The sequence below is a fragment of the Dermochelys coriacea genome, chromosome 1 (genome assembly GCF_009764565.3).
Source record: "Dermochelys coriacea isolate rDerCor1 chromosome 1, rDerCor1.pri.v4, whole genome shotgun sequence".
Taxonomy (NCBI): domain Eukaryota; kingdom Metazoa; phylum Chordata; order Testudines; family Dermochelyidae; genus Dermochelys; species Dermochelys coriacea.
In genome coordinates this window covers 304,601,870-304,620,809 of record NC_050068.2, presented here as the reverse complement: position 1 = coordinate 304,620,809, position 18,940 = coordinate 304,601,870, and the positions used below count along the sequence as shown (strand labels likewise).

General features: G+C 38.5%; 1 protein-coding gene across 12 annotated transcripts in view; it reads right to left on the bottom strand.

Moving 5' to 3' along the window:
• FOXP2 (forkhead box P2) overlaps positions 1-18,940 on the bottom strand; it is a 577,535-nt gene that overhangs the window by 259,028 nt on the left and 299,567 nt on the right. For 2 of the 12 annotated variants that reach the window (XM_043495195.1, XM_043495262.1), the window contains exon 4: positions 12,455-12,607. The exons of the other annotated variants lie outside the window; for them this stretch is intronic. The gene's annotated coding sequence lies outside the window, so the exon portion shown is untranslated. The remainder of the gene's footprint in view (positions 1-12,454; positions 12,608-18,940) is intronic. 12 annotated transcript variants of the gene reach the window in all.

The window sequence follows — 18,940 nt, the reverse complement described above, 5'->3', positions numbered from 1 at the left end:
CTCCAGAAACAATTATGCAAAAGAACATATAATAGGTCAGGATCTCCCCAAACTCGATATGATCACAGTTGTAATCCTCTGGACAACTGTCAACTCTTGCAACAGTTGGATGCTATCTCTAGAGCAGCACGATCTATAAGCAAGCCTTGCTGATATGAGCCAATGTACTGATTTAATACCAGTCCTGAACACTACAGAAGGAGCTAACAGGAAGAAATGTGACCAATGCATATCACCATCAAGAAATATAAGTTCCAAGATACACTTACAATATTTAAGGAATTCCTCATGGATTTAACACCAGTAGCTATGAATCATAGGCTTAACCCTGCAAAACTATTACTCATGTGAGAAGGCAATGAGACTACTTGAGCGAGTAAAAGTTTGAAGGATCAAGGAACATGTATTTAGAGAATAATTATTCATTTTTAAATCATATTTAAGCACTTAATAAATTTTAGTCACAGAACACACAACTATGTTAAAACCCACAAGAAGTTTAAAAAATCAAATATAATTCTATTTCAAAATATAAATATGATCAATTATTTCCTAATACAGAAGTGATACTCACTACATTTAAACTATTTGGAGGGGGATATAGCTAGGCCTCAGAAATGTTGTACAATCCTTATTCTAACTTCATATTAATAATGACAGGTTTCAGAGTAGCAGACGTGTTAGTCTGTATTCGCAAAAAGAAAAGGAGTACTTGTGGCACCATAGAGACTAACAAATTTAAAAATGGACACCCACATGTATTAAGATAAAAACTAAAATCTGTTAGCTTTAAAGTAGTAGATGCCATATTTCTACACTTACAATAAAGGATCTACTTTATCAAGTTGAAAAGTACAAAAACTCAGAAGGTTTATTCTTCCTGATGTGTTTATTCAGTTCCCATTGAGTCGCATATGGAAGGGTAAGGAGACTCTTTTATGCCTTTCTAAGACACACATTGGTATCTCAATTTTCAGACAGACCCGTGTGTGGGTTGTCAGGCACATGATTACCAGAGTACACTAAACACAACACAAAAGCTATGGATCCCACTTGTAGAAGGGGTTTTAATTCCCACAGGATTTAGCAGAGTAAGCCATTCAGATAGTCATTGGGAAACTCCAACTTCTCTCCATACTGAAGATGGTCTCACTAGAGATAACAACACCTGGTGTATGTTCCATAAATGCATCTGGAAAATAAATGATGGGTCTCAAACAGAGCTTTCTTTTAGACAAATGGGTTTTACTGAAAACTCCATTCATTTGTGTGAATGAATAAATAGGAAAAACTGTGGCTTTCAGTGATTATGGTTAACGTTGTCCCAACCGTGAATTTCCTTAGTCACAAACACTTATACTCTACCTCACTCAAATGCTTCATTAAGTGTAGGGTGCTTTGAATTATCAACAGCTCTGTGGGGAATTATAATTTCTACTACCCATTATGAATTTAATATTTATTGTGAAATATTCATCATATATTTGTAAAAAAAATAGATAACCCACCAAAATCAGTTAATTGCTTGCCTGATCTGTAACTGTATAACTAGTGTATGATATAAATCCTGCTACTTGTATGGCCTTACACATCTGGTAGGTCATACTTCATGTACCACCATGAGAATACCAACACTCCGCAATGCACAGTAGGACCCAGAAGCAGTCAGCAATCAAGTTGTTAAAAACAGTGTTGAACTGCCATAGACTTAAGGGTGCTGGAGTAAGGGCTGTAAAGTGAGAAAATTTATTTCTTTAAGAATCATGTGCTGAAGTGACCAGCAAAAGAAAAAACAACAAAAAGTTGGGGGGAAACTTCTCCAGTTTATTGCTACTTAATGATTAGGCTTGGTAGAATTTGATATTTTTTTTACTTTTTTAATGATTTTGATGGAGACTATCAATGTTTATTTTTAAGTTTTTTTTTCAATTTAATTTTTCAAAGTAGCACAAAATTATGGGTTTTAAACATTCCCCATCCCCAACTTTTATCGATTTAAATTTCACAGTTATAAGAAATTTTGGGGGTGGCATCAGACAAGAATTATTTAATGACAGTAGCGGTTCAGATTCAAAAAGTGTAAGTTTTATAACCGTTAAAACACGTCAACATCACATGTCAAAATATACAAAGTATAGATCTTTAAATCAAATTCTAGTAAGTTTTCAAACCACATTTTTATTATTTTGCCTATCTGTACATTTATTAATTATACAAATTATTGTTCATGGAAATATGTTTTCATTGGTTTGTGAAGGTTCAGTGAAATCGAAGTTTACCAACATTTAGTGATAAAAAAATCTTATTGTACGAAGACTATGAATGATGTATATAAAAGTTTGAAAGGTTTCTGGCAATAAAACAAAGTAATGTGGGTGTTTTGTTTGTGGTTCTTTTACATTAGCAAATCAGGTCTTGTCTATGAGGAAGATTCTGCAGTCTATGGCAGTGGTCTCCAAACAGTGGAGTGTGCCCCCCCACGGGGATGGTGTGGAGGAACATTCGGGCCAGCCCTCATGGAGGCAGAGAGGGAGTGCCACCCAGTCCCTCTCTGTCACCAGCTCTGCTCCTGGCCCTCGCCCCGACCATGGCCTCACTCCTGTCTATGTTCCGCTCCCAGTCATGGTCCCAGCTGCAGTGCAATCCCCGCTCACAGCCATCATTCTGCTCCTGGCCCTGACCACAGCTCCTGACCGCAGCTCTGGCCCTACTCCTGGCCCTAGCTCCCCACCACAGATTTGGCCCCAGCCCAACTCCCAACCGCAGCTTCCAGGGTGCGCGGAGAAGATAAGGGGGGGCATGAGCAAAAAATGTGGGGACCACTGGCGACATGGTGACTGCAGAACCAGTGAAATGATGACATCATCCCAACAAATGGGAGAGGAGTTTTAGTTAGACTGTTCAAAACGCTTTGCTTTTTCTTGGTTTTTGTTAGCAACTATTTATCTCAAATATCTAATGAGCACTTGATTGAAAAGATGTCTTTGACAAAGTATCAATGGTTTCCTCTTCAACCAAATATGTGCAATATATGCAATAGCTCATAATAAGCATCTGAGACATGCAAGAGGTCTTCCAGTAAAATCAAGGGAGACTAGAGTTGACATATTTCAAAAGGAAAAACAAAGCAACTTTTTTTAATATGAAGGAAAAAAAAAACCTTTAGAGGCCTTCATTACACATTAAAAACAATCTATTAATTTAACTGAAAATTCCCTTGATTATCAAAATAATTCAATGTCTCGCAATACAAAACAGTCACGTTTCAGGTACAGAGTGGCAGCCAATCATCCTACAGAACCCAATAGTGAGGACAGGCCTTGAAAAATCCACTCTCCCTCTCACTAAGAGTGAGTGGTGATGAGCTGGTACCACAAAAGTGACTGGGAACTTTTCTCTGAAAACATGGCTAACATTATGGCTGAAAACATAACCTTCCAAAAGTGAATCAGTGTGGACTGATACAGTGCCATCTTCCTGAGTCTGTGGACAGAAAGATCCAATGACTCCAGTGCTGTTCAATGCTTTGCTAAGCAGCAAAAGAGTGAAACAAACAAGACTGATTAGTTCCACCACTGCTATTCAGAACCCTATACATATCAGATGAACTATTAAAAATCACCTCAATTTTAGGCTGCTCCAGCATCTCAGACAGCAACCATAGTCGGTCCTGGGGAGATAACGCCCAGGAAAGGAGGCTTGGGGGAGAGGTAAAATGGTGGAGACATCTATCGTATTCCATAATAGTCAAAAGGCTCTTGAAAGGGTTTTAAAACAGTAGAGACAGTTTCTACCCTTCACAACTGCTGTGAAGTTTTGTTGTAGAAATTAAATAGTAGAGATTTACACTTCTCCTCTCCTCTCCACTACCACACCTCTACCTAGCAGAGGCCAAAAAGGCTTTAGGGGATAGAAAATGCACAGACAGAATTTCCTCTCACTTCCAGCAGCTAGAAAAAGGAGTAGTATGTATCTGATAACTACTAGGTAGGGGCTGATTGGAAAGATGGAGCCCCAAGCTCCAGATAAAGAGGACCTGATCACAGAAGTAAAAATTAAAGAAGAACTGATCATGGAACTAACAATAAATGGCAAATTACGTACAAGGGAGGAATAATGACTTGATCGCATTTATATTGTGGAAGCAGAATACAGTCCAGACCAGTGAGATCGATCAATCTACCTACCTATCCTCAGTATTTTAAAAGGGAAAATTTTGTGAAGTTGAAGAAAACAATTACAAGCCAAATCAGCCGAGAGAAAGAATTCAATCAGAAACATGTAAATGACAACTCGGAATTGTTTAAGAACACTTTACTAAATGCCCCAAAAGCCACAATTGAAGAAGGCCATATTGATTAAAAAAAATGCCCTGATTTAGAGGGGAAGTGACGGCTGCAATTAAAAATACATACATACCTAAATAAATAACACAAGGGGAAAAAGAGGAAGTTGATAGTAACGAATATCAGTTAGAAGCTAGGAATTGTAGAAAACTGATAAGGGACACATGGAGAAATCTATGGCCAGAAGAATTAATGACACTAAGAGGGAGTTTTTAAAGTATATTATTAAAAAAGAGAATCCTAACAATTGTATTGGTACATTACGAAATGGAAATGGTAGAATTATCAATAATAATGCAGAAAAGGTAGAAGTGTTCATTAAATATTTCTGTTCTGTATAGGGGAAAAAATAGATGATGTAGTCATATCATTTGATAACACTCTTTCCATCCCACTAGTGTCTCAAGAGGATGTTAAAGATTAGACATTTTTAAATCAGCAGGGCTGGAAAACTTGCATCCAAGAGTTTTAAAAGAGCTGGCTGTGGAGCTCACTGGACTATTAATATTGATTTTCAATGAGTCTTGGAAGAGTGGGAAGAAAGCTATTGTTGTGCCAGTATTTAAAAAGGGAAACAAGATGACAAAGGTGATTACAGACCTGTCAGTCTGACATCAAACCCAGGCAAGATAATGTAGAGGCTGATACAGGATTTGATTAAATAAAGAATTAAAGGAGGGTAGTGTAATTAATGCCAATCAACATGGGTTTACAGGAAAGAGATCCTGTCAAACTAACTTGATATCTCCTTTTGATGAGATTAGAAGTTTGGTTGATAAAGTTAACAGTGTAGATATAATATACTTAGACTTCTGTAAGCATTTAAATTGTACCACATGACATTTTGATTAAAACATAAAAAAGATGTAAAATTAACATGTCACACATCAAATGGATAAAAAGCTGGCTAAATGATAGGTCTCAAAATATAATTGTAAATGGGGAATAATCATTGAACGAGTGTATTTCAAGTGGGGTCCTGCAGGTATCGGTTCTTGGCCCTACAATAGTTAAATATGTCTATATATGACCTGGGAGAAAACAAAATCATCACTGATAACACAAAAATTACAGATGACAAAAATTCAGGGAGTAGTAAATAACAAAGAGGACAGGTCATTGATACAAAGCAAACTGAATTGCTTGGTAAACTGGGTGCAAGCAAACAATATGAATTTTAATATGGCAAAATGTAAATGTACATATGGAATAAAGAATGTACGATATACTTACCCAATAGGGAATTCTATCCTGGGAAGCAACAACTCTAAAAAAGATTTTAGGATTGTGGTGGATAATCAACTTAACATGAGCTTCCAATATGATGCTGTGGCCAAAAGGGCTAATGCAATCCTTGGATGAACAAACAAGGGAATCTTGAGTAGGCGTAAAGAGTTTATTTTACCTCTGCAGTTGCTACTGGTGCAACCGGTGCTGGAATACTGTGTCCAGTTCTGTTACCCACAATACAAGAAGGATGTTGATAAACTGGGGTTCAGAGAAGAACCACAAGAATGATTAAAGGATTAGAAAACATGCCTTATAGTGATAGAACCAAGGAGCTCAATCTCTTTAGTTTAACAAAAAGAAGGTGACGGAGTGACTTGATTACAGTCTAGAAGTACCTACGTGGGGAACAAATATTTGATAATGGGCTCTTCAATCTAGCGACAAAGGTATAGCACAATCCAATGGCTGGAAGTTGAAGCTAGACAAATTCAGACTAGAAATAAGGTGTAAATTTTTAATGATGAGAGTAATTAACCATTGGAACAACTTAACAAGAGTCATGGTAGATTCTCCATCACTGACACTTTTAAATCAAGATTGGATTTTCTAAATCCAATTTAGCTTTTCTAAAAGATATGCTATAGGAATTTATTTTGGAGAACAACTCTGGCCTGTGTTATACAGAAGGTCCCACTAGATGATCAAAATGGTCCCTTTTGGTCTTGGAGTCTATGAAAAAAAAAAAGAAGAAGAAGAAAAATCCAAGGACAGCAGCCTGATAAATATCCCAGTACATTCCCACAACCCAGCAGCTACGGGAAGGGCTTGGGCAGCATTGCCTCTGGTAAAGATTTTCACTATCATCTTGATCTACCTCTAGTTACTGGAATTACTCCTCCACTTGCAGGTGTCTTGTGACTTTTTCCTAACACTGACAGAGAGTACAGAATGTTTTGCCCAAAGATACTTCCACAACCTTTCATCTCATTAAAACTACCATGCAATGTTTTACAACTACCAGAATAAAATGGATTCTGGTTCTGATACTCTTATTCAACCAAAAGCTCTGTCATCTTCTCACACACAAAATGAATCTCTATCCACTCCCCTCCACCGAGATATGAAATAGCCCTTCACAAAAGGTGTTGAGTCTCCTTCTCCTGACTTAACAGCCTCGTATCCTTGCCAAGAGCTCCATGTCATAGCTCTTGATTCAATCTGCTGGCACCGTGTTAGCTTCATATCCATGGATCAGTAATCAGGTTCCATCAGAAAGGAGGAAAGGGAAGTCTAAGAGGATTGGAGGTTATTGCACCCTACATGTTTCACACCTCCCAAAGACCAGAAAACCTCCCTTTCCCAGAAACGTCTTCCCAGTCACCTCTCAAAGCCTTTTGTTGTCACATTCACCTTGGAGTCCACCTAGTTTCCAAATGTAAAATCCTTCTTAAACAGCTAATTTCTAAAGGAAAACATCTAAGACATCTGAATACATATGTCTTCCTCTAAATAACCGAAGCCAGCCACTCCAGTGCCAACAAAAATAAAATCACTATTTTAGTGAGGCCCACAAAAACAATGATTTGAGCTCCCTCTGCAGGCTTGACATCTGTAATTAACTAGGAGACCCTTTTCCCAAGGCTGTGCAGACATCTTTGGATAATGATGATGTGCAGAAACAAAAATGTTTTGACAGGGTTTGGCAAAAGAGTAGTTGAAATTGTCATTGTTATTGTTGTTAAAATTAACACATTTGGGCCAAATTTTGGCCTAGCATAAGCAGGTATCCTCCACTGAAGTCAAAGGAGCATTACACATTTACCCCAGCTCTAAATTTGGGTTGGTAAAGTTAGCTTCATTGAAATGACAATTAAAATTAAATTTAAATAAATCCCTGTTAGCTACTTGGAAAAGGTTAAAATGGGGGGGGGGGGAGGGGGACAACATTTTATTCTACAGAATCTGAGTATTACCAACACAGATTTGAAAGATTAACCTTTTAACTTTACTGGTACAAAGTATATTACGCTGCTGCATTAAGGTTCTTGTTGATTTAGTAGTACAGAGTATACAGACTATTAAATTCACAAAGGGCCCAATCTTAGAGCCAGAACTGCGCACTCAAACCTTTATCTTGGCATTAAAAGTTGGCTTACACGGCACACTACTGATGACAGCATGTAAGGTATATGTAGCTGCATACTGCAGTGAAAGACAGACTGCATGCACACTGTGGTGTGTAGCTACATGTGGCAGTGAAAGGTTCTGGCAGGAGGGAGACAGCAGGGAAAGGCTCTGGCAACAGGGAGCTGCCAGAGTCTTTCCCCGCCTCTCCCTTCCGGAGTCTTTCCCTACTGCTGAAGTCAGTGTAGACAGGAGAGGCACTGATTGGGGAGTAAAGAGCCCTATAGGGTACATAATTTTAAGGCTCAGGCTTGTCTTTACTCACCTAAGCAGTGCCTTACCATCTACCTTATTTAAACTCATTTTAGGTAGCATGCAGTATATATGCTCTATATGTCACCTAAGTAGTGTGCAGTGTAGACATATCCTAAATTTCACTAGAATCAGAATCCCACTGAAGTCAGTGATATTCCAGGCAGGAATAGGAATCCGGGAGCATAGATCTGTTTGAAGCTTCAGTGACAAACATTAGGAAAAATTTCCTTTTTCTAACTGACTTATCTTGCTTCTATATCTTATAAAGATAAAACTGGAGATTTACAATTCACATATGATTTAGGAAAAGCTATTCAGACAGTGCACTGTTCTGAATTAAAAAAACAAGAGAAAAAATCTTTTGTAAACACAACAGCTTTATAAAATTAAAAGTGTGGCCTTAAATCTGCTTGACAGTAATATTCTTCCTCCCGTCCTAACTCTCATTGTTTTCCAAGCCTTATGTACTCCTGGCCCAGTGTTCAGCTATGGGACAAGTTATGAGAACACAATGCACTAATGTCACAAAGGACTTCTATCACAGCCAAAGACTTGACAGACAGCAGGCATAAAAGAGAATAATGGAATATAGCAATGAGAAAGACCAAACAGTTAATTTAGTCCAATGCAAGATAGTCCATTATTGTACATTTAAGAGTGGTGACTCCACCCAAATTTTAAAGTGCCAAGCTATAGAGTTTCCATTACATCCTTTGGGAGTCTGTGCCACATTGAAATTTTTCAGTCAGCAAAATGTTACTAATATGCAGCCTATATTTCCCTTTCTTAATTTGAACTGATTGCTTCTAATTACATCCCCTTTTCCTAGGCTAAGTAATTCCTCTTCATCTTTGAGGTCTATATAGTCAAATATTTGTAGATTGTTCCTCTTTTATTTGTACCATAGCCGCTTAGATGCCACTATTCTATTTTATTCAACATATTTAGATTCTTATACTGCACCCATCACCAAGGTATTGGAGCATCTGTCCAACTTCTACCATTGTAACAGTGTCCTTAAGCATGCAAAAGATAATCTAACTATATACATACTACTTATCTCCTGTTTTCAGAGTAGCAGCCGTGTTAGTCTGTATTCGCAAAAAGAAAAGGAGTACTTGTGGCACCTTAGAGACTAACAAATTTATTAGAGCATAAGCTTTCGTGATGAAGTGAGCTGTAGCTCACGAAAGCTTATGCTCTAATAAATTTGTTAGTCTCTAAGGTGCCACAAGTACTCCTTTTCTTTTTACTTATCTCCTGTAATCTTTCTCCACATATCAATCCCCCCCACCCCGTAATAAACTTCCATATTCCCTTCCATGGATCTTGAACATTTTTATAAAGTGGGGCCTAGAATTGAATGGAATGTTTTACATGCATTTATACCAGTAATATAAATAGGGACCATTAACTACTAGTCCTGTGACTTGATACCTCTGTTATTATTAGGATGACCAGATGAAACGGGCAAAATATCGGGACACATGGGGGAAGCAAAAAAAGAAAATAAAGTGGCCGGAGCGGAGTTGTCGAAGCCAAAAAAAAAAAGTGCCCGGAGCGGCCAAAGCCACAATATTGGAACAAATGGCGTCCTGACTGTGCATCGGTTGGGACGTGGGACAAAGAACTAAAAATCGGGACAGTCCCGATTTTATCGGGACATCTGGTCACCCTAGTTATTATTATTACTACTACAATTATTGATAACTAGCTTTTATATAGCATGTTTCACCAGCAGATCTCAAAGCACTTTACAAAAAAGGTCAGTATCATTATCAATCATTTTTACAGGTGGGGAAACTAAAGAACCGAGAGGGGAAGTGACTTGCCCAACATCACCCAGCGGGACAGTGGCAGAGCTGGAAATAGAACCTCTCAAGTCCCAATCCAGTGCTCTATCCACTATGCCACTGTGTCTGTGTCAGTGCAGGCTCATGGCTAACTTGCTATCACCCCTATGTCTCTTTTGGCCATGTTTCTGTGGTTTGGATTATTTACTCAAATGCATTTAGTTGTCTGTAAGCAAGAAGAATCTCATTTTCTACTCATGTTTTTACTCTCTCTGTTGTAATCTATTTAGGTACTCAGATGCTACGGTAATGGACACACTATAAATACTTGGCTGGACCATATCAGACAGATTAAATAGATAGTTTCTGGGCCCAATTAAGTGGTGAGACAGAGCCCCCACACCTTCCCACCCCTACACGCAATACATATTTGTGCATTTTCATATCAAATGCTTTTCTTAATACACTTCTGCTTTAACATTCACAGTTCTCAACTCCTCCCAATTTAGTATCATCTTAAAATTTCATTAACATGTCATTTAGTCACTATTCTAGGTCATGAATGAAAATATTTAATAAGACCACACCTAAGAGAAGTCTCTGTAATATAGCACTATGTAACTTGATAGTTTGCCATTTAAGCATGACCCTATGCTTACAATCCTTCAGCCAGATTTCAATCTATATAATCATATTCATATCTAAGGTAATTTAAAATATTTTTGGGAGATACTTCTTTTAAAACCTTCTCCTTCTCCCACGCCCCTATCACAGGATCTGTAATTCTGTCAAAAAAGCAATCGAGTTTATCTCACAAAATATATGTGCCTAAGGCACTTTTGAAAATAGGACTTAGACATTTTTGAACATTTTAGCCCTATTCTTTACAAACCACTTCTGCTTTACTATGGTTATTTTTGTCTAGCTATTAAGATTTTTTCTTCTTAATATTTATTCCATTATTTTACAAGGCGTATAAAACATTGCCAACACAAGTGAGTATCAAAGAAACTGCAACTTGTATAGATTCAATAATAGTTTTAATGATTTAATTATTATTTCCTGGCTCAGATACTTGCAGTCAGTGACAGCCTTATATGTCAGGAAATCTGCAAACAACCACCCCAGCAAACTGTTCCAGCCATATAACACTGTTCATTAAAATCTGTGAACCTGGTATCCATTTTTAAACTAAGCCCAGAAAAAAAAGTGTTCCTCCTCCCTGAAGGTGACTCTCTTATCCTTACACTGTCCAGTTTCCATTGTGCCAGTTCTCATAACTCCTTCATCCACACTTGCCAATCATCGTCCTTGTGGAAAATTTGAATCCCAATCCTCATTCACTCTTGTGGCCCCCAAAACATGAGCCATCCTAACTACTTAGATATAATAGTATCTCAGGCTAGATCCACAAAGATGCTTAAGTGCCTAACTACCATTGTAGGTGTCTAAAATGTTCAAAATTTAGGCAACACTGAGACCCTCAAAACCCCCACTCAACTGCCGCCTAATCCTATAGGCTCCTAAAATCCCTAGGTACCTAAATTTCTGCTGCTAAAGTCATGTGGGTGCCAAAGTTTCCACTCCACAGCATGCACAAAGCCATCTAAGTCCTGATGTTTCGCACTCTAGTTCACATCTGAGCCCCAGTAGGATTTTTCAAACGAGGCATTCCCCCACCTATCTTGGCCAATCCAGTAAGCATGCCCAGACAGGCTGACCTAGCACCTAAGTGCAGGAGAGGGTTCATGGCTATGAATCCCAAGTGGAGAAAGGCTCTTCCTTCCAACCTAGAGTTAGGTGCCCCATGGCTTTTAAATGGTGGGTCTTAGCCATACCCCTCTCCTCCGTTTTTCCAACTGCTAGTGTAGGCAGTTCCCCACGCAGTTTGCTGGCTTCTGTGAATCCCTTTCTTAGGCATATAACTCTCCCCACGCATTGGGTAGGGAGCCTGAGTGACTAACACAGGGCTCCCGCTTGCACTGGGCACCAGGGCATCTAAAACTTAGGTGCTGCAATCCTCAGCATTGCCACGATCAAGTCCTTTTGAGGATCTAGCCCTCAGTTCCTCTGCCACAGGGGATGAATCCTCATTATCCTTAAAACATTTTAAATGTATAAAAATGCATGTGACTGTAGACCATATTCGGTGGTCCAGATGAAGCTTAGACAATAAGGCACAAAGACAGGCCTAATGCAAGCAGCTTTAAAACTTCACTAAAAAGCAGTAAGCCTTAAGCTAGATGCAAGTTTGGTCCTAAGAAATACAGTGTTTGACAAGGCAAATAAAAATATTACTGACTAAGTACACAGCTCCTGGCAGCGCATGTAAATCATATTCCCATTTTAAGGCCTGATTCAGCAAGGTACTTAACGTACATTCGCAAATTTAACCCACTAGTTTCAGTGTGAGGTCTGACTGGGGTCCTTAAAGTTATGCCGATGTTCAGGTACCATGATGAACAGAAGCCTTAATAAATATTTCAGAAGTTATTTCAGTTAACTGATAAGCATGTTACTAGTTTAAGCTATCTATGTAAGATATATCTATGTAAATATATTAGTGGCTCTTTGTTTCTTTCACTTTGTAGACTTGCATCTTGGCAGGGGGGGTTAGATTAGATGACCATTGTGGTCCCTTCTTACCCTATGGTTCTATGTTTCCCCTTCTGAATTTCTTAGTCCATGGTTCTCAAAGTTTCTGCAGACCATTTGAGCTCCAACAGATCATAGTTTCACCACTGAATCTGCCAGACAGTCTGGAATCATCTGTCACACCATCTTCTTGATCTGAAGACTCTGTAGGAGAAATGGGAATCTCTTTTGGACCTCTTTTGGACTGGGTCTTCAATACTGCCCAGCTCAGGTGAGCACTGCATAGACACCAGATCTGACTTCTTCTGAATTGCAAAGGGCAGATCTTGCTGTGCACAGAAGCTCAAAAGCTGATTTTTTTGTAAGCTGTTCATAATTCATGCTTGATAGCTATCTTTTCCCTAACAGACTAATACATCTCTCTTTGCTTTCAGTTGAAGAGTAGAGAGTTTAGGTTCTTACCAAAGCCTCTTTTAAAAAGCTTACACTCTATCATGCTGATCCAATGGCTTCCACCATATGTCAAAGACCTGGCTGAACTCCTTGCGGATGCTCACTGGGCAGCTATGTTTAGACTCATCCACTGGATCTGTGTGATTGTAAGCTCTTGACTCTCTGTCTGGTGCTTGTTCTAGGGAATTGGACCTCATGGTCTAGCTGCCCTGGGCCCCTGTTGTTGAACCCCCAAGACACCCCAACTGTTTAAGCACTACCTTCCCAGAGCTCGACTCTCATGTATACTTTATAATTAGAGTCCTACCAAATTTACGGTCCATTTTGTTCAATATCATTGTCACAGGATTTAAAAAAATCATAATTTTCATGATTTCAGATATTTAAATCTGAAATTTCATGATATTGTAATGGTAGGGGTCCTGACGCAAAAAGGGGATCGCAAGATCATTGTGTGTGGGGAGGTTGTGGTGCTGCTAACCTTACTCCTGGACTATTGTTGGCAGCGGCACTGTCTTCAGAGCTGGGCGGCCCGAGAGCTGCGGCTGCTGGCCGGGAGCCCAGCTCAGAAGGCAGAGCCACTGCCAGCGCAGCACAGAAGTAAGGATGACATGGTATAGTATTGCCACTCTTACTTCTATACTGCTGCCTTCAGAGCTGGACCCTTGGTCAGCAGCTGCTGCTCTCCGGCCACCCAGCTCTGAAAGCAGTGCAGAAGCATGGGTTTCAATATCATGACTCCCCTAAAATAACCTTGCGATCCCCCTGCAACCCCTTTTTGGGTCAGAACCCCCAATTTGAGAAATGCTGGCCTCCCCCCATGAAATCTGTATAGTATAGGGTAAAAGCACAAAGAAGACCAGTTTTCATGGGGGGGGGGCGGCAGATTTCACTGTTCAAAAGGCATTTTTCATGGCCGTGAATTTGGTAGGGCCCTATTTATAAATTTATTCCTTCAGGGACATGTGTCAGTTGAAGCAAGTAACACAGATTTTACAAAAAGAAAAGGAGTACTTGTGGCACCTTAGAGACTAACAAATTTATTAGAGCATAAGCTTTCGTGAGCTACAGCTCACTTCATCGGATGCATTTGGTGGAAAAAACAGAGGAGAGATTTATATACACACACACAGAACATGAAACAATGGGTTTATCATACACTCTGTAAGGAGAGTGATCACTTAAGATAAGCCATCACCAGCAGCAGAGGGGGGAAAGGAGGAAAACCTTTCATGGTGACAAGCAAGGTAGGCTAATTCCAGCAGTTAACAAGAATATCAGAGGAACAGTGGGGGGTGGGGTGGGGGGGAGAAATACCATGGGGAAATAGTTTTACTTTGTGTAATGACTCATCCATTCCCAGTCTCTATTCAAGCCTAAGTTAATTGTATCCAGTTTGCAAATTAATTCCAATTCAGCAGTCTCTCGTTGGAGTCTGTTTTTGAAGCTTTTTTGTTGAAGGATAGCCACTCTTAGGTCTGTGATCGAGTGACCAGAGAGATTGAAGTGTTCTCCAACTGGTTTTTGAATGATATAATTCTTGACGTCTGATTTGTGTCCATTCATTCTTTTACGTAGAGACTGTCCAGTTTGGCCAATGTACATGGCAGAGGGGCATTGCTGGCACATGATGGCATATATCACATTGGTAGATGCGCAGGTGAACGAGCCTCTGATAGTGTGGCTGATGTGATTAGGCCCTATGATGGTATCCCCTGAATAGATATGTGGACAGAGTTGGCAACGGGCTTTGTTGCAAGGATAGGTTCCTGGGTTAGTGGTTCTGTTGTGTGGTGTGTGGTTGCTGGTGAGTATTTGCTTCAGATTGGGGGGCTGTCTGTAAGCAAGGACTGGCCTGTCTCCCAAGATCTGTGAGAGTGATGGGTCGTCCTTCAGGATAGGTTGTAGATCCTTGATGATGCGTTGGAGAGGTTTTAGTTGGGGGCTGAAGGTGATGGCTAGTGGCGTTCTGTTGTTTTCTTTGTTGGGCCTGTCCTGTAGTAGGTGACTTCTGGGTACTCTTCTGGCTCTGTCAATCTGTTTCTTCACTTCAGCAGGTGGGTATTGTAGTTGTAGGAATGCATGATAGAGATCTTGTAGGTGTTTGTCTCTGTCTGAGGGGTTGGAGCAAATGCGGTTATATCGTAGCGCTTGGCTGTAGACAATGGATCGAGTGGTATGATCTGGATGAAAGCTAGAGGCATGTAGGTAGGAATAGCGGTCAGTAGGTTTCCGATATAGGGTGGTGTTTATGTGACTATCGCTTATTAGCACCGTAGTGTCCAGGAAGTGGATCTCTTGTGTGGACAGGTCCAGGCTGAGGTTGATGGTGGGATGGAAATTGTTGGAATCCTGGTGGAATTCCTCAAGAGCTTCTTTTCCATGGGTCCAGATGATGAAGATGTCATCAATGTAGCGCAAGTAGAGCCCCATAGTATGCCAACATTTTTATGGCTGACTTAGAACAACGCTTCCTCAGCTCTCGTCCCCTAATGCCCCTACTCTACTTGCGCTACATTGATGACATCAACATTCAAAAATCAGTTGGAGAACACTTCAATCTCTCTGGTCACTCGATCACAGACCTAAGAGTGGCTATCCTTCAACAAAAAAGCTTCAAAACCAGACTCCAACGAGAGACTGCTGAATTGGAATTAATTTGCAAACTGGATACAATTAACTTAGGCTTGAAGAGAGACTGGGAATGGATGAGTCATTACACAAAGTAAAACTATTTCCCCATGGTATTTCTCCTCCCCACCCCACCCCCCACTGTTCCTCTGATATTCTTGTTAACTGCTGGAATTAGCCTACCTTGCTTGTCACCATGAAAGGTTTTCCTCCTTTCCCCCCCCCCCCGCTGCTGGTGATGGCTTATCTTAAGTGATCACTCTCCTTACAGTGTGTATGATAAACCCATTGTTTCATGTTCTCTGTGTGTGTGTATATAAATCTCTCCTCTGTTTTTTCCACCAAATGCATCCGATGAAGTGAGCTGTAGCTCACGAAAGCTTATACTCTAATAAATGTGTTAGTCTCTAAGGTGCCACAAGTACTCCTTTTCTTTTTGCGAATACAGGCTAACACGGCTGCTACTCTGAAACAGATTTTACAGAGAGGTTTCCAAACCAATCACACTAATCATAGATAAATCACAAGAAATACACAAATCTAGGCAAAATAAGAAACATCCATATCCAATTCCTTCCTCAGAACTTTTGAATGTTGAGTTTTGGCCAGTGCCTTCAGGGGTCCCAGGTCCCCCACTCCTGGACCTCGCTCATCTAACTTATTAGAAGACATAAATAATAGACTAATCAAAGGCAAATGTGGTTCCAATCCTACCTGATATTTTTGTATATAGTATCTATTTTCATATACAGACTATGTAGCTAACTGGAATCCACTGAGTGAACATAGGTTTACATCTTGAATAGGAGTGAGTTATGAAAATTTATATGTATGTCCTTCCTGTTCTCAGCAGGAATCAAGTGTTTGGTGTGAGCCAAAACCATCAAATTTCTTTGTGTGGATAATTTCGATTTTAAATCAATGATTTTTTTTCAGCTCAGAGTCATAATGTAGATATTTAAATGCAAAAACTTATCCTTACTAAAATTGAAAGCCTACTAATTTTGATAATTGCGTCCATTATTTGATTATATAATGCAAAATCTTTGTTAAGTAGGCATGAAGCCTGTAAAATATGCTGTGGTGATCCAGGGCCTAGTGCTATGCATAGCTTAGTATTGTACCTGTCATTTTACTGTAGTAATTGGCCAGCTTTTTATGTTCAGTAGCAAGATAAGTGGGACAGATCAATAAAGCTACACAGATTAATGCCATCTGTACAAAGAACTATGTAAAACCCAAACATCTGTCTGGAAAGTTTATACCCTGGTTTAAGAAAAGAAATGTTGAAAAACAATTCACTATTATTTTAAAGAATGATGTATACAAATTTAATAGCCACTAACAACCAATCATTTTGCAAATGTGTTAGTTTACTGTACACAAACCTTCATATTGAAATAACAAACGCCACATTTCATTCCTAAATGTAAATATCTAAATATAAATATATTATTTTACAAATAATTGATATAAGAATACGCTGTTAATACTAAAGAAAAAGTATGCATCTTGGTATCAGCAAGTAAAATCCCAGAGAACAGTGTTATTACAATGAAGAATATGGCACACACTTAGTTTTACTATATATATCTCAAAGCACTAATATAAACTCTACTACATCTTACCAGTAGGCAGCACTGTTACATCTTTATAGCATTGCTCTTAGTAATGTTAATATCATACAGTGCCATCTGTAACATATTACACATTATCTGACCTTTACTTGCCTTCAAGCCTCATTATTTTCCCTTCAGACTTTATATCTCCCAGATTTTCTTTGATTTTAAAAAGTAAAATTAGAACTAATACCAAAATGCTTAAAGAATATTTACCACACACCAAAAATGAGAAATGGAGGGTGCAATGGTTTAATGCATTTTAATTGATCAATTAATATGACCATCGCTTTTTAAACAAAACTAACAATTTTATGTTACACTACTAATAAATGATTTCTGGTAAACAGCCAACTCACAAGAATGAAGCATTTTGTATTTGATTGAAGAATTTTAATTAGCATTTAGATCTTATAAGAACACATTTATGAAGTTTACAAATAATGGTTCTGATCCTACAAAGCATTGCTCATGTGAATAGTCCTTAGTCATGTGAGCAATGTCTTAAATGGGGCTACTTCCAGAAGTAAGGTATTAGAGGATAAGGTCTCATAATTTTTCAATTTAGACTATATGAGTATCATTTTCTAAAAAAATCTATTGTTATAATTATTTTTAATATAGCCACACTTGCCTATCATAAACTCCTATGTATCTGATGACTTTCATTCTTTATAATCTATCAACCCTTTATCATTAATCAATTGGAGATTTTTCTTACATCCCTTGATCACTACAATTCCCAGTGAAGTCAATTCGAATTTTGGATGCACAAGGAGCAAAGCATCAGGCCCCAAATATATATGCACCCAGCAGACAAGGTTACTGTCAGGGGTTAATAGGTATATTTACAAAGAAACAGTAATGGATCCTTTTGTTAGAGGAAAAATATATATTAGCGTACAAATTTACAAAAGAACAGACAAAGCATTCTAACAGTAAATTTGTAAATAAGATATAGTATTGTATATATCTTATCAGTGCCAAAGATTTTTTTTAAAAAGATTCTGTCCTACTTTCACACCAAAATTATAATATCCATTTCATAAAAAGGCACTGAAACATAAAATGGACCAACATCAAAATATAACAAGGAAGCAAAGATAAATTAGAGGAATTCTTTGGTTCTTTCCCTAACTAATCAGAGATACACAGAAAAGGATCTTTTAAGTTTAATGATACCTGCTCATTAAATGATGCTAAACACTAAAATACCACGAACAGCAGGGAATTTCAGTTTACATTAGAGAAAAAAAATAAAAGGGTAAAAATGACTGAAGTTGGTCAGTTCAAGCTGATAGGGCACTTCAAATGAATAACAGAAGAATAAAAGAGACACTCTAGGTTAAATTAGGTTCTCCTATGCCTTTTCTTGAAAGTGCTTAACTTCACAAATTTTATTTGAATTAACTAACCTGCCAAAATCAAAGACCTGAATAGGGGTAAAGTTAAACAAGCAACTACACTTCACAGTAAGTTTACCCATTAAACAGCAGATAAAATCTTAGCGTAAGAAAAAGATAGTGGATATACTTTTTAGAATGTGTAATCCTCCTTCTCTAACCAGGGAAAAAGGCATGCCTTTTATAGTGTTGAAATAAAAGTGTGTCACAGAATAAAATTATTCAGATGCTGAACTTATTTCAGGTAATAATTTATTTTGGTAAGGATTCTCTTCTTCATAAGTATAGCATACAATTACTCTTCCCGCCTATTTAAATACATATAATACTTGAAATACATATAATACCATTTTAAATTTGGCATTTTAGGATGATATTTAAAAAAGAGTTACACTCTATTACCGGACTAATAACTGTTACAAATATACAGT